The sequence below is a fragment of the Acomys russatus genome, chromosome 11, assembly GCF_903995435.1.
Source record: "Acomys russatus chromosome 11, mAcoRus1.1, whole genome shotgun sequence".
In the NCBI taxonomy this organism is placed as follows: domain Eukaryota; kingdom Metazoa; phylum Chordata; class Mammalia; order Rodentia; family Muridae; genus Acomys; species Acomys russatus.
The window spans coordinates 7,728,624-7,742,952 of NC_067147.1; the positions used below are offsets into that span (position 1 = coordinate 7,728,624).

The window sequence follows — 14,329 nt, forward strand, 5'->3', positions numbered from 1 at the left end:
CCTAAGGGCACCTTGAATGATGGTCTCAGATCTGTACCTTGGCTATGACATTTTAGGTATATTTGACTCAGCATTTCCAGAGAAGCATTTTGTGTCCTGCTAGTGGCTACACCTTCCCCAGCAGTTGTCATTTGGTACCTAACCCTAGACATTTTGGCACCAAAAGAATATTATGTAAGCAGTTGGAAGTTGCTTACAGCTGGCAATGAGAGGATTCTCAGAGGACTGGACTCCGCCTTCACCCAGCCATAACCCTCTACCCCAAAGTGCGCAAACACACGGCTCTGAGGGCCGAGGTTCTAGCCTGGCATGCCAGAGTTCTCTGCACCTTGAGTGTCTGCATTGTGCTCCTCTGCTTCAGGAGGCACCAAACTGGGGCCATCTGTCAAATCAGAGCATTCTGGACGCCCCCGGGTGCCCCTCACTGAGGGTTTCTAAGACGCCACCAGTCCAAGCGTGTTCTCCCTTTTTGTAACCTCTGCCCTCATGGCCTGCGCTGCCCTTTGCAGCCCCAGGGCCGCCTCTGCAGCATGCCTGCCCTTTTAGAAACAGAGGCCTTCCTTGTCCACCCCTCTCCTCTCTGTGTTGTATGTAGTGTGTGTCTCCTCCGCTCTGCTCTCCTTCACCCCCCAATCAGGAGGGATACAGAGTAGACCCCAGGTTCCTGTTCTCATCTCCGGCTCTCCCAGCTCCTTATGAGCCCAGCCTGGGGTCCAGTCCCCTGCCAAGCAGAATAGAGCCTGGCCTAGTGAATTCCTGTCTGAGATCAGGATCCTACTGATTGGGAGGAAGTCCGGCCTCCACAAAAGAACGAGTATAAATGGATATCTGCGTTCCTGTGTTCATAACAGACGAAAGGTAGAAGCAACCTACATGCCTGACAGATGACTGGATAGACAAAATGTGACATATATGTATGTATGATGAACTATAATACATACATGTGATGGACAGAAGAGACATATGATGGAATATGCCCCGAAACGGAAGGCAGTTTTGACATATGTTACAATATAGATGAACTCTAGAAACCTTGTGTCAGCTGAAATAAAACTAACAAAAGGGCAGAGTCCACTTTAGTCCCTCAAGAAGGGAAATTCACAGAACTGTAGCCCCCAGGACCTCAGGAGGGTGGTGGGGGTTGTTCAGCAGGCTTTGTCTTAAGAAGCTGGGTTGGAGCCAGGTGTGGTGGTGCACACCTTTAATCCTAGCTAGCACTCAGGAGGCAGAAGCAGGTGGATTGATGTGAGTTCGAGGCCAGCCTGGTCTACAAAGTGAGCCTAGGACAGCCAAGGCTAACACAGAGAGATCCTGTCTTGAAAAACCAAGAAAAAAAAATTTTTTTAAGAAGCTGGGTTGATGCCTTGCCATAGCAGGAGTGCAGTGGCCACTGCCCCTCACAGCAGCCACACGCGTTTGACCGCTCAGCTGCACCCCAGCGAAGGTGGCTACAAAAGAAGGCCCTACTCATCAGGTCACGTCAGCCCGGAGCCTCCGGGGGCTGGGGCTGGTGAGCACAGCAGAGCTCAGGGCAAAACTGCTGGGCTGCGGGCCTCACCACCTGTGTTCATGATATCACCTGACCTTTTCCACACGTAATTTCTGTCCCCTGGGGGTGGGGGTGGGGTGCCAACCGGGGGCTGTCCTCTGACCCACTTCCTGAGTCAGAAGAATGGACCATGGTTTCAGCATATCCTGTGAGGGAGTTAAAGGCTTGAGGGCTCTAGGGTCTGCAGATGAATAGGGGCTGGCTGTGTGGTGGAGCAGCTGTGGATAAGCGTGGAGGCTGGAATATTCAGGAACATTGTTAGCCTTTACTTCAGAGGATATTCTGTCATCCACTCACAGACACCTAGAGACTTCCTGAATTAGGGCCCAGCAGGATGGCAAAGGGACAGGATGACATAGGCCAGCCCTTGTCCTCAGAGGCTGATGACCAAGGAGAGGGCATGGCGTCAGGTACCACAAGAGAAAGAGGAAGCAGAGTAGCAGGGATTGAATTCTAGCTGGGTGTGGCTGGCTGGCAGGAACCAGCACTCAGGAATTCTTAGAGGGCCCCTGGAAACGCTGAGGGCACCATGTACACTCACTTGCCTGCAGACCAAGTAAGCCGCAAGTAGAGCTCCTGCCCTTCTCAAGGGTCTGCCCATGCCAGCTCTGGTCCCGGTCAGTTACGGCGTCACATGTAGCCATGTTTTCATTAAGCCCTACCTTGACTGTTAGTGGCATATAGCAGGAAACTCACAGAGGGTTGGCCACATGTTGCTCTTTAGCATCCGGGTTCTGCTTTCTGTGTCGGCCTTTTCCACTGCTTCTCCTCAAGGCCCCAAAATGTGTACGAAAGGATGAGGTGTTGCGTGTTCTCATCAGACAGGATTCAAGGCTGAAAAGAGGGCTCAGTGGAAAAATGCCTGCCTAAGTAGGAAAACCTGGGGTTTGATCCCCAGCATTCAAAAAAGAAGAAAAAAAGGCAAAGTTGAAGCACTGACCCCCAAAAAAGAGGCCCCGACTTTGTTAGTACTTAGTACACAGTTCTCTCTGTGTGTGCATTCTTTACCTTCCTGCTCTTCTGATTAAACACCACAACCAAGACAACCTATGGGAGAGTTTCATTTGGACTTAAGGTTTCAGAGAAATGAGTTGAGTCTGCCATGGCAGAGATGGATGCAGGGCAGGGATGGATGCAGGGCAGGGATGGGTGCAGGGCAGGGATGGATGCAGGGCAGGGATGGGTGCACGGCAGGGATGGGTGCAGGGCAGGGATGGGTGCAGGGCAGGGATGGGTGCAGGGCAGGGATGGGTGCACTGCAGGGATGGGTGCAGGGCAGGGATGGGTGCACTGCAGGGATGGGTGCAGGGCAGGGATGGGTGCAGGGCAGGGATGGGTGCACTGCAGGGATGGGTGCATGGCAGGGATGGGTGCAGGGCAGGGATGGATGCAGGGCAGGGATGGGTGCAGGGCAGGGATGGATGCACTGCAGGGATGGGTGCAGGGCAGGGACACATAGCAGGGATGCATGGCAGTAGGAGCAGGAAGCTGAGTTCACATCTTCACCCCTAAGCACAAAGCAAAGAGTGACCTGGAAGCGGGCTGAGGCTATACCTCCTGGCACTGCATCCGCAGTGACTGCTTCTTCCAGCAAAGTTGTGTTACTTCCCCAAGCAATGCTACCAAACCAGGACCAAATGTCCACGTACCAGAGCCTAGAGAGGACATCCTTACTCAGACCATTACACACACTTCCCAGTTTGAGTTACTTGTGTGCACATGCGTGCGGGTGTGCACATGCCACAGGCTCACTAATGGAAGTCAGAGGCTACCTGTGGGAATCAATTGTCTCTTCCTCTTTGTGGGTTCTGAAAATCAAACTTAGGTTGTGTGACTTGCTGACAAGTCCCTTTACCCACTGAGCCATCTTTGCGGCCCACTTTTCCCTTCTTACCAGGACTGTTTTATTTTTTTTATTTTTTTATTTTTATTTTTTTGAGACATAGTCTTGGTTGTCCTGGAACCCACTGTGTAGAACAGGCTGGCCTTGAACTTATAGAGATCTGCTTGCCTCTGCCTCCACAGTGCTGGGGTTAAAGGTCTGTGCCACAGCCTCCAGTTTACCAGGACTTTCTTTCCATCTTGTTTCACTGTACAGAGCTGGGTTACAAGCTTCAAAGGCCACTGGCATATTTTCTGACTTTGAACACCTTGTCTGTGTGTGAAGTCACAAATCCAACCTTCTAGGACAAAACCCAAGAAATGCACTTTTCCAGCCTCCTTTTAGATATTCAGTTGTTTTAGAATGGGTCCCTTAGCAGCACAGTATAATGAGTCTGTTTACACAGCCTTCCCATTGTGAGAAATACTCTGAAGACTTTGCAGGGTGTACTAGGTTCATGACTTAAAGACTGAAAATAATGTGCAGTGTGTGTGGCTTCTTTGAACTGTGGTGTTTTGTGTAAAGGACCTGAGGAGCCTCAGATTTTGAAGAGCGTGTTGGAACCAACCCCCAGGATTCCAAGGGCAGCTACATTGTCTGAGCATAGTTACCGTGTTAGCCTGTATCTATGCCTTTAATGCCTGGCCATTTAGTTCCTTACATGGCAACGTTGGCAGTGAAGTAGCTGTTTAGACTACGAAGAGACGTCAAATGCTAGACCCTGGGAGGCACAGTCTCCTAGATGGCCTCGATTCTTTTCCGGAAATACTTTGATGGCACATGGCACCCCTAATTCTGGTTTAATGAGCCTTCTCCTATGGGGTCTTGTGGCAGGAAATAGCCTGGTTTCTGCTGGGATAGCCTGAGCTGTTTCTGCAGACTGTGGCTCAGAGACGCAGCTCCTGCTGGCCTCCCCAGGCTCCTCTGCTATGCTCTTTTTTTTGTTTTTTGTTTTTTTGAGACAGGGTTTCTCTGTGTAGCCTTGGCTGTCCTAGACTCACTCTGTAGACCAGGCTGGCCTTGAGCTCACAGCGATCCACCTGCCTCTGCCACCTGAGTGTTGGGATTAAAGCATGCACCACGCCCGGCCTCTCTGCTAAGCTCTTAACCCTGGAGTGGGCATGCTGTCCTATGCACACAGCAGCATAAATGGAGTCCCCTTACCAGAACAGGAGAAATGCACCTCTCACCAGCCCAGAACCTGCTATTGTCAAATTCCTTTCGGATGCAGTGATAGAGCAATGTGACCAAAACCAAGTTAGAGAGGAAAATGTTTATTTGGCTTAAACTTCCGGGTCACAGCCCATCACTGAGGGAGGTCAGGCCAGAGAAGCAAAGCAGGAACCTGGAACTTGCTGGCCGGCTCTAGACAGACTTGGTGGAGCATGCTTGGCTGTACTTTCTCCCTCTCTCTGTGCTGTATCACAGAATGCCTTTGTCCTTCCCAAAGAAACGCTATAGGCATTGGCAAGCAGACCCTCCCATTATGCCCTACCTCCAGCTCTGGCAACCTTTAGTACACTGTCTCTAAGGCTTTGTCTCTTTGGGTTAGTTAGGTTTTGGGATTTTTTTGTTTGTTGGCTTGGTTTTTTGTTTGTTTGGGGTATTGTTTTTGTTTTTTGACAAGATCTTATGCATCCCAGGCTAGTGTATGTATCTGAGATTGGTCTCACCGTAGTCCTGGCTGACCCACTATGTAGATCCCGCTGACCTCAAACTCACCTCTGCCTTCCAAATGCTGGGATTAAAGGCCTGAAGCAGTATGCTGAGTGCCACAGTAGCCATTGTATATAATATTACCCAGCCTGTGATGTTTATCTCTGGCTTCTTGCAAAATGTTTTCAAGGTTCATGCCTACTTTATTGTGCCTTACCCTGAGACAATCTGACTGAATCAGATGCCCACTCATTTGGGCTGGACTGGCTGTCCAGCAAGTCCTTGGACAGTATTGGAGTCACAGGCACACACACTTATGCCCAGCTTTTTTTTTGGGTGCTGGGGTTTCACGCTCAGTCCCTGGTGCTGTTCACCGAGCAGCCTCCTTAGCCAGTCCCCCACTTTCTGATTTCAATTTGCTTGTTTTTTGAGACAGGGTTTCTTTTGTAGTTCTGGACTCCCTTTGTGAACCAGGCTGTCCTCGAACTCACAGAGCTCCACCTGCCTCTGCCTCCCAAGTGCTGGGATTAAAGGTGTGCGCCACCACGCTAGGTCCAGCTTTCAGTATGCTTCCCCTGGTGACCATCCTTTTAAAGATGCCATTGCTAGTCCTGACAGCTATGGTGTCTCCTTTTAAATAATAAATTTGGGCCTTTTGTTTGGGCAGTGAGAGGCAGAGGCAGGAGAACCTCTGAGTTCTAGGCCAGTCTGGTATTCAGAGTTCCAGGGCATCCAGGGCCACATAGAGAACCCTTGTCTCTGCCTCGAAAAACAGACAAATAATAAAGGAAATGTAGGCTGTTGAGCCCTTTGGCTTCCCTTTCCTGTGTACAAGGGGTGAGGCGAGTCCCGCTCCATTCTAGTAGTTGTAGCCACTGCCTGGTCAGTCCCGCACCGTGTTTTTCAACACCATCCCTTTCTTAATGAATTGCCTTGGCTGCTGGGTTGAAAGTCAATTGACCATCCTGGGTGTGGTGGTACATGCCTTAAATCCCAGCACACGGGGAGACAGAGGCAGGCAGCCTGGTCTACAAAGTGAGTCCAGGACAACCAAGACTACACAGAGAAACCCTGTCTCTAAAAACAAAAACAAAAACAGTCCATTGGCCATGAATATAGGGGTCTCTTTTTGAATCCCCGAATTTCCCTCACTGGTTAGCATGTCTTTTATGCCAGCACCGAGAATTCTTGACTAATTGTAGAGTCAAAAATGAGTTGTGTTTATCTTCTACCCTGTCTGAAATGGTTACAGCAATTCTGAGTTCCCAGGTTTTCATCTGAGACTCCATGGAAATCTTCACTATTTATGTAAAAATAACAGCTGGAGTTTTTATCCTTGGTTGTGTTGAGTCTGTAGGTACCGAGTGGTTCTGCCTTCTGTCTTGGTGTGCTCTGTGTTGCTTTAGGAGATCCCACAGACTGGCTGATTTGGAAACAATAGAGTAGTGCATTTGGCTCTCTATTTTGGAGGCTGGGAAGCCCAAGCCTGGGGGCCACTTCTGGCCAGGACCATGTTTCTGTGTCAGAAGGTCATTGACGGCTTCTAGAGAGAAGGCAGCTGCATTCATCCTGTGATGAGGAAGCTCCTCCCAAGATAAGCAGCGCATTCTTAAGAATTCTTTCCTTGTGACTTTAGCACTCAGGAGGATCCCATCTCTCAACACTGTGGCCCTGGGAATTACATCTCTAACCCTGGGGGACACATGCAAACCACAGCACTTTAGTAGCAGTCTTGCCTGCCAGTCCATGAACATGGGATGTTTTCCACATGTAGTTCCACAAAGTAGTTCTCAGCATCCATGAGCTATGCTGCTTTTGCTAAATGTATTCCTAAATACTGGGGCTAGAGAGGGGGCTCAGCAAGTAAGCAGTCTCTTGCAGAGGACCAGGCGTGATTCCCAGGACCCGTGTCAGGCAGCAGTCTGCTTGTAACTTCAGTTCTAGCGGAACACACTTTGAAATCCATAGGCTAGAAACTTACACAGGCTTACACATACATACAGTACTAAAAATAAATAAAATCTCTTTCAAAATGTATCCCCTAAGGGCTAGAGAGATGGCTAAGCGATTAAGTGCACTGGCTGTTTTTCCAGAAGATCTGGGTTCAATTCACGGCAACCACATGGCAGCTCACAATTGTCTGTAACTGCAGTTTCAGGGCATCTGACACCCTCATTCAGATATACATGTAGGTAAAACACAGATGTTCATTTTAAAAAAGTTTCCCCTAAGTATTTTATTCTATCGATGCTACTATAAGTAGGATCATTTTTTTCCCTTTTGAAGTTTTTCCTCCTAACATGGCAAAATATGAGAGGCTTTTCTGTACACTGACCTTGTGTCCTTCAGCCTTGCCAGACCTGTTTATTAACTATAATTGTTCTTGTGTTTTCTGTTTTTTCTTGTGGTGGAGTTTGGTTTAGAAGGCAAGCATTCTTGAGCAGTTAACTATTTGGAAGTAATAACTTTGTTTGCTTAACGATGTGTTTTGGCTGGCTGGTCCTGCGCTTGTAGAGGTGTGGGCCTGGCCATTACCTCAGACCTAGTCCCATGAATCCTGTGAGTAGAAATCACTGTTTCTGCCCCTGCTGGAAACCCAAACTCTCCAGAAAAGGAACAAATGGTGTGTAGCTCCTTTCCTACCCGCTTCTAGAAGAACGTAGTTCATCTTACCTGTGCAGCCATTCTCTCCCTGCATGTGTCGTATTGTGTGGGAGGAGGCTGTGATAAGACAGAGCGACCCTGGCCAGGGCAGTCTTTGGATACTTTGAAAGTGGGCAAGGAGGTCAACTCTAAGAATAAATTTAGTTCACTTTCCTGAGCAGGGTCTCTGGACACTCCTTCCTGCCTTGGTCATAGTGTGTCCCCAGCTCTGTCCCCAGGGCTCTGAGGTTACTGTTACTAGAGTTTGGGGCTCCATGTTGCTTCCTGCACTCTGACCTTCCTCCTCCTTCCTCCCCTTCTTCTGGCCGCTCTACACCTCCTAGACAGTGTTCTCCAAGTTCCTTCTTACTGCAAAGGCAAGGTTGGTAGGGTGCTTGCCTAACTTATACCGAGCCCCGGGCTTGAGCCCCAGCACAGCATAAAGGGGTGTGGCTGTACACACATGTCATCTCAGTGCTTAGAAGTTCAAGGTCATCCTGGGCTACATAGCAGCCAGCTGGGCTGATGCCGGCTTGGGCTACATGAACTCTGTCTCAAAAGTTGACTGAATAAAACTAACCAATGGACAACCCCACCCAAGCATTTAGTAGTAATGAATCATAAAGCAGCTTATTTTGAAAATAATAATTTGATACATACAAAATTTTACCATTTCCTTGACCTCTTGCCTCAATTTCATCTGTACTAGGATTACAGCCATTTACTTGAGCAATGGTTCTCAACCTTCCGGATGCTGCTGTGACTCTTTAATACAGTTCTGCAGTTGTGGTGACCCCAAACCTTAAAACTACTCTCTTTTTATTTTATGTAGTTGATGTTTTGCCTGCATGTATGTCTGTGTCAGGGTGTCAGATCCTCTGAAACTGGAGTTAACAGTTGTGAGCTGCCTGTGGGAGCTGGGAACTGAACCCTGGTCTTAACTGCTCTTAACTGCTGAGCCGTCTCTCTAGCCCCTTAAAATTATTTCATTACACCAGGCATAGTGGCGCACGCCTGTAATCCCAGCACTTGGGGAGGAAGAGGCAGGCAGATATCTGTGAGTTCGAGGCCAGCCTGGTCTACAAAGTGAGTCCAGGACAACCAGGCCTCTGGTACTTCCTAAATATAATTTTGCTACTGTTATGAATTGTAATGGAAATGTAATCTCTGTTCTCCAGTGGTCTTAGGTGACCTCTGTGAAAGGATCATGTGACCCCCAAGGGGTCACAACCCAAAGGTTGAGAACTACTGCTTTAGAATTAGTGTTTTTAAAAAACTTATTTGGGAGACAGAGGCAGGCAGATTGTTGTGAGTTCGAGGCCAGCCTGATCTACAAAGCGACTCTAGGACAGCTAAGGCTACACAGAAAAACCCTGTTTTGAAAAAAAGAAAATTAAAATATAGAAAATAAAAACACGTATTTATAGCTAGGCGTGATGCTGCACACCTGAAATCCTGGCACTCGGGAGGCAGAGGCAGGTGGATCGCTGTGAGTTCGAGGCCAGCCTGGTCTACAAAGTGAGTTCAGGATGGCCAAGATAACACAGAGAAAACCCTGTCTCAAACAACAACAACAACAACAACAAAAATTGAGACTTGCCATGTAGCATGTAGTCCAGGCTAGCCCATAACTCCTAAACCCCAAGCTCAAGTGATTGTCCAGCCTCAGCCTCCTAGAGAGGATAAGATTACAGTGGCAAGTCACCAAAGTTGTTTTTAAAGAATTAGAATGTAAAACATAAACATTAGTGCAGGTGACTCATCTCCACGCCCTTGGGCCCAAGGTCTAGAAGACCTCATGTGGCCCTTGTGTGACTCTCTGGTCATTCCAGAACCCCAGGGGATAAAACTTAAAGCTCCTAGGAGAACAGGGCTTTTACCTGGAGATAATTTAAGTGTTTTTTGTTTGTTTGTTTGTTTATTTTGGTTTGGTTTTTGGTTTTGTGAGACAGGGTTTTTAAGTGGTTTTTTTGTTTTTTTGTTTTTTGGTTTTTCAAGACAGTGGCTAACTTTGTAGACCAGGCTGGCCTTGAACTCAACAGTGATCCGCCTGCCTCTGCCTCCTGAGTGCTGGGATTAAAGGCGTGCGCCACCACTGCCTGGCTTTAAGTGGGTTTTTAAGAGGCAAGAGAAACACAGATAAATATGTACACGTAAAAACATGTGGATGGCACATTCATTTTGCTTCTGAAAATAATCACAAGGAACTGCTGCTAATGTGTGTATGGGGTAGGGTGGGTTGTCCCAGTGGCTGGAGAGGAAGGCTTTCAGTCTACGTGACACCTTTCTCTAGTGTGTTAATTTGTTAAGGTTGGAGTACTTAACACATGACAGCAGGAGACATGGTGAGATAGTGGGTGAAGGTGCTTGCCTCCAAGCCTGAGTACTTTAGGTTAATCCCCGGGATATATGTGGAAGGAAAGAACCAATTCCTGCAAGTAATAAATAAATAAATGCAATTTTAAAAGGTGACAACATGGGTTGTCTGGGAGGTAGGATTACCAGTTTTTATTTTACTCTTGCCCTGTTTATTTTTTTTCTTTTTATTTTTTTAAATTTTATTTTCTTAATTTATTCATATTACATCTCAGTGGTTATCCCATCCCTTGTATCCTCCCATTCCTCCCTCCTTCCCATTTTCCCCTTACTCCCCTCCCCTATGACTGTGACTGAGGGGGACTTCCTCTCCCTGTATATGCTCATAGGTTATCAAGTCTCTTCTTGGTAGCCTGCTATCCTTCCTCTGAGTACCCCCAAGTCTCCCCATTCAGGGGACGTGGTCAAATATGAGGCACCAGAGTACGTGTGAAAGTCAGACCCCACTCTCCACTCAACTGTGGAGAATGTCCTATCCATTGGCTAGATCTGGGTAGGGCTTTGAAGTTTATGGCCTGTATTGTCCTTGGCTGGTGCCATAGTTTGAGCAGGAGCCCTGGGCCCAAATCTGCCTATCATAATGTTATTCTTGTAGGTTTCTAGGATCCTCTGGATCCTTCAACTTTGCCATTCTCCCATGCTTCTCTCATCTAGAGTCCCAATAGGATGTCCTCCCCTCTATTCCAGTTTCCTGGTTAGTGAAGACTTTCATGGGACATTATTTTATTTTTTAAATAAATGTTTTATGATTTATCATCACTGAAAGTTTTGGGGATGCACTGGCTAGATTTTTTGTTTTTTTGGGTTTTTGTTTGTTTGTTTGGTTGGTTGGTTGGTCAACAACTTGACATAGCTAGTCATGTAGGAAGTAGAAACATCAGATAAGGAGCCACCTCCATCAGATTGGCTTGTAGGCAAGGCTGTGGGCCTTTTTCAGGAGTAATGACTGATAAGGGAAGGCCCAGCTCACTGTGGGTATAAGAAAGCAGTCTGAGCAAGCTGGTAAGGACTTCCTCCAGGGCCTATTTCAGTGCCTGCCTCCAGGTTCCTGCCCTGCTTGAGTTCCTGCCTTGACTTTCCTCCGTGAAAAATTATTATTGGGCAGTGTAAGCCAAATAAACTATCACAGGTTGCTTTGGGTTAGTGTTTTATCACAGCAACAAAAATCAAAATAGGACAGAAATTGACACCAGGATTTTGGGGTACTGCTAAGACAGACCTGATTCTGTTATTTTGGCGAGGATTATTGAGGAGCTGAGAACACTGGACTGAGAAAGATCAATGGTGGCCTGTCTGTGAGACCTTGAAAAGGGAACTGGCTGTGTTTTTGTCAATTTGACACAAGCTAGAATTATCTGAGAGAAAGGAACAGTAATTGAGAAAATGCCTCCCTAGGATTAGTCTGTAGGCAAGGCTGTGACTAATCATCCAGGTGGTGGTGTTCTTGGCATTGCAGGATTTGAGGGGGTCATAGAAGAAAGAATCTGAGGCTGGTGACCAGGAGAAGCCAGTGCTGAAGGCGCAGCCTCAGTTGTAGTAGAAGCCCCAGGATTAAAGGAATCCTGGAGAGTTGAAACTTGGCACGATGTGGCAGGCTCAGAGGCCCTGAGGAGAGCCCAGGAGAGGCTTTTGGTGGAGATATCAGTACTGCAGGATGACTACCAAAGGGTCATCATCAGCCTGAGCCTGTGAGATTGCTATGTGTGCTGTGGGTGGGGCCACAGAGGTGGAACTGCTCAACCCCTTGGAGCCCAGAAGATCATGAGTCCCAGTGTCTGACAAGTCTGAACTTTGGATTTGATTTGATTTGATTGTGACTGTGCCCTGAGCCTTTCCTCTTGGAATAAGAAAGTATTTAGCATGCTTTTAATTTTAAAGGAGTCCTCAGTTGAAAGACTTAGGATTATTTTAAAGAGACTGAACTTTTTAAATGTTTGACTTCTTAAGATTGTGGGATTTTTAAAAGTTGGAATGCTTTATATTGTGTTATTAATATTAACATGACATTTTGGGAGATGAGAAAGGAAATGTAGTTGAATTGCAATGTGTCTGTGTATCAAGTTGACAAGTGATCAGTTGTCAGCTCAGAGGAAGGAGCCTCAAACTGCATAAGAATGGTCTGCAAGCCGGGTGTGGTGGCGCACGCCTTTAATCCCAGCACTCGGGAGGCAGAGGCAGGCAGATCACTGTGAGTTCGAGGCCAGCCTGGTCTACAAAGCGAGTCTAGGACAGCCAAGGCTACACAGAAAAACCTTGTCTCAAAAAAAAAAAAAAAAAAAAAGAATGGTCTGCAGCCAGGCGGTGGTAGCACACTCCTTTAGTGCCAGCACTCAGGAGGCAGAGGCAGGCGGATTGATGTTAGTTCGAGGCCAGCCTGGTCTACAAAGAGTCGAGGACAGCCAAGACTACACAGAGGAACCCTGTCTCAAAAAACTTAAAAAAAAAAAGTCTGTAGGCAAGCCTGTGGAGAAATTTTGTTGATTAATGATTGATGTAGAAGGGCCAGCCCTCTGTGGGTGGTGGTGCCTCTCAGAAGGTAGGATATAAGAAAGCAAACTGATGAAATGGGCGAACAAGCCAGTAAACAGCGTCCTCCATGGCCTCTGCTTCAGTTCCTGCCTCCAGGTTCCTGTCTTGAGTTCTTGCCCTGACTTCCCTCAGTGATGGACAGCAAGGTAAAATAAACCCTTTCCTCCCCAACTTGCTTTTGGTTGGCATTTTATCACAGCATGAGATACGTAAGTAGGACAGAAGAATGCCAAGAACCCTGCAGACAATGTAGGCCTGGCCCTGGCCCTGACGTTTCAGAGGAAAACAAAGACTATCAAGGCTTTTTGTGTGATATACCTGATTTAAGAATCTGTCCCTTAAGCTGCGTGTGGTGGTGCACCCCTATAATCCCAGCACTGGGGAAGCAGAGGCAGGCTAGGTGGATCTCTGTGAGTTTGAGGCCAGCCTGGTCTACAGAGAGAGTTCTAGGACAGCCAGGGTTACACAGAAAAACCCTCTCAAACAAACAAAATAATTTGTTGTTTCTGGTGAGATGGACTGAAAAACAGACTGCAATTAACAAAACCACTGATGTGCAGCTTTTGCTTCACTGGGGCAACTGATGCTGCTCAGCTGGGGCTGAGAAGTCAGCTGTGGTTTTAACAAGCATCGTTGAGGTGCATCTCAACATGGAAATTGATGTTGGTAATGGTTTGAAAGGATGAAGGGGACGTAGTGATCAGCTGAGACTTTGGCAGGATGGGGCAGGAGGCCGTTGGTGATGGTGCAGCATCAGTTGCAGAGACGGTCCAGAATTGAGGGAGTAATGGAGAGAAGCTGAGCTTGGTTCATGGGGAAGTGTTGGAGCCCCTAAAGAGGCCGGGAGAGGCCGCTGGTGAAGGTGGTGTAGCCTCAACTACAATGGAGACTGAGCAGTGTCCGGACCATGGGATGAGCACCAAGGACAGCACCAGCTATGGAGTGGAGCCAGCCTGGCACTGAGCAGGAGACAAGGCTACCAAAGATCGTTGGAGCCCAGATTGCAGATACTGAGTTGTCTGCACTACTGGACTTTGGTTTTGTTTTGGTCCAGTCGTAACTGTACCCTGATTATTTCCCCTCGGAATGAGAAAGTGTGTAATTTAGTTTGAATTTTACAGGAGCCCACAGTTAAGCAATTGAATATGAATATTTTAAGGAGGCTTTGCACTTTTTTGTTTTTTGTTTTGTTCTTTGGTTTTTCGGTTTTGTTGTTGCTGTGTGGTGGTGGTGGTTTTCTTTGTTGTTGTTGGATTTTTTGTTGCTGTTGTTTTGATTTTTTGGGACAGGGTTTCTCTGTGTAACACCTCTGGCTGTCCTAGACTCACTTTGTAGACCAGGCTGGCCTCAAACTCACAGAGATCCACCTGCCTCTGCCTCCCAAGTGCTGGGAATTACAGGCATGCACCACCACACTAGACTGGCTTTGGACTTTTCAATTGTTGACATTTAAATTTTTTAATTTAAATTTTTAGATTTGTTTACTTTATATGTATGAATGTTTTTTCCTACATGATGTATGTATGCTTACTGAGTTCTTCATGCCTGGTACCCACAGAGGTCAGAAGAGAGTCTTGGGTCCCCTGGAACAGGAATTATGATGGTTATGAGGCACCATGTGAGTTCTGGGAATTGAATCTGGGTCCTCTACAGGAGTAACCAGTGCTTTTAGCCTCTGTGCTGTAGTAGTCTAT

At 47.3% G+C, this 14,329-nt stretch overlaps 1 protein-coding gene across 1 annotated transcript in view; it reads left to right on the top strand.

Annotated features, from left to right (window-relative positions):
• The window catches only part of Fam178b (family with sequence similarity 178 member B), a 99,351-nt gene that overhangs the window by 26,746 nt on the left and 58,276 nt on the right, over positions 1-14,329 (top strand). The gene's annotated exons all lie outside the window — the stretch shown is intronic.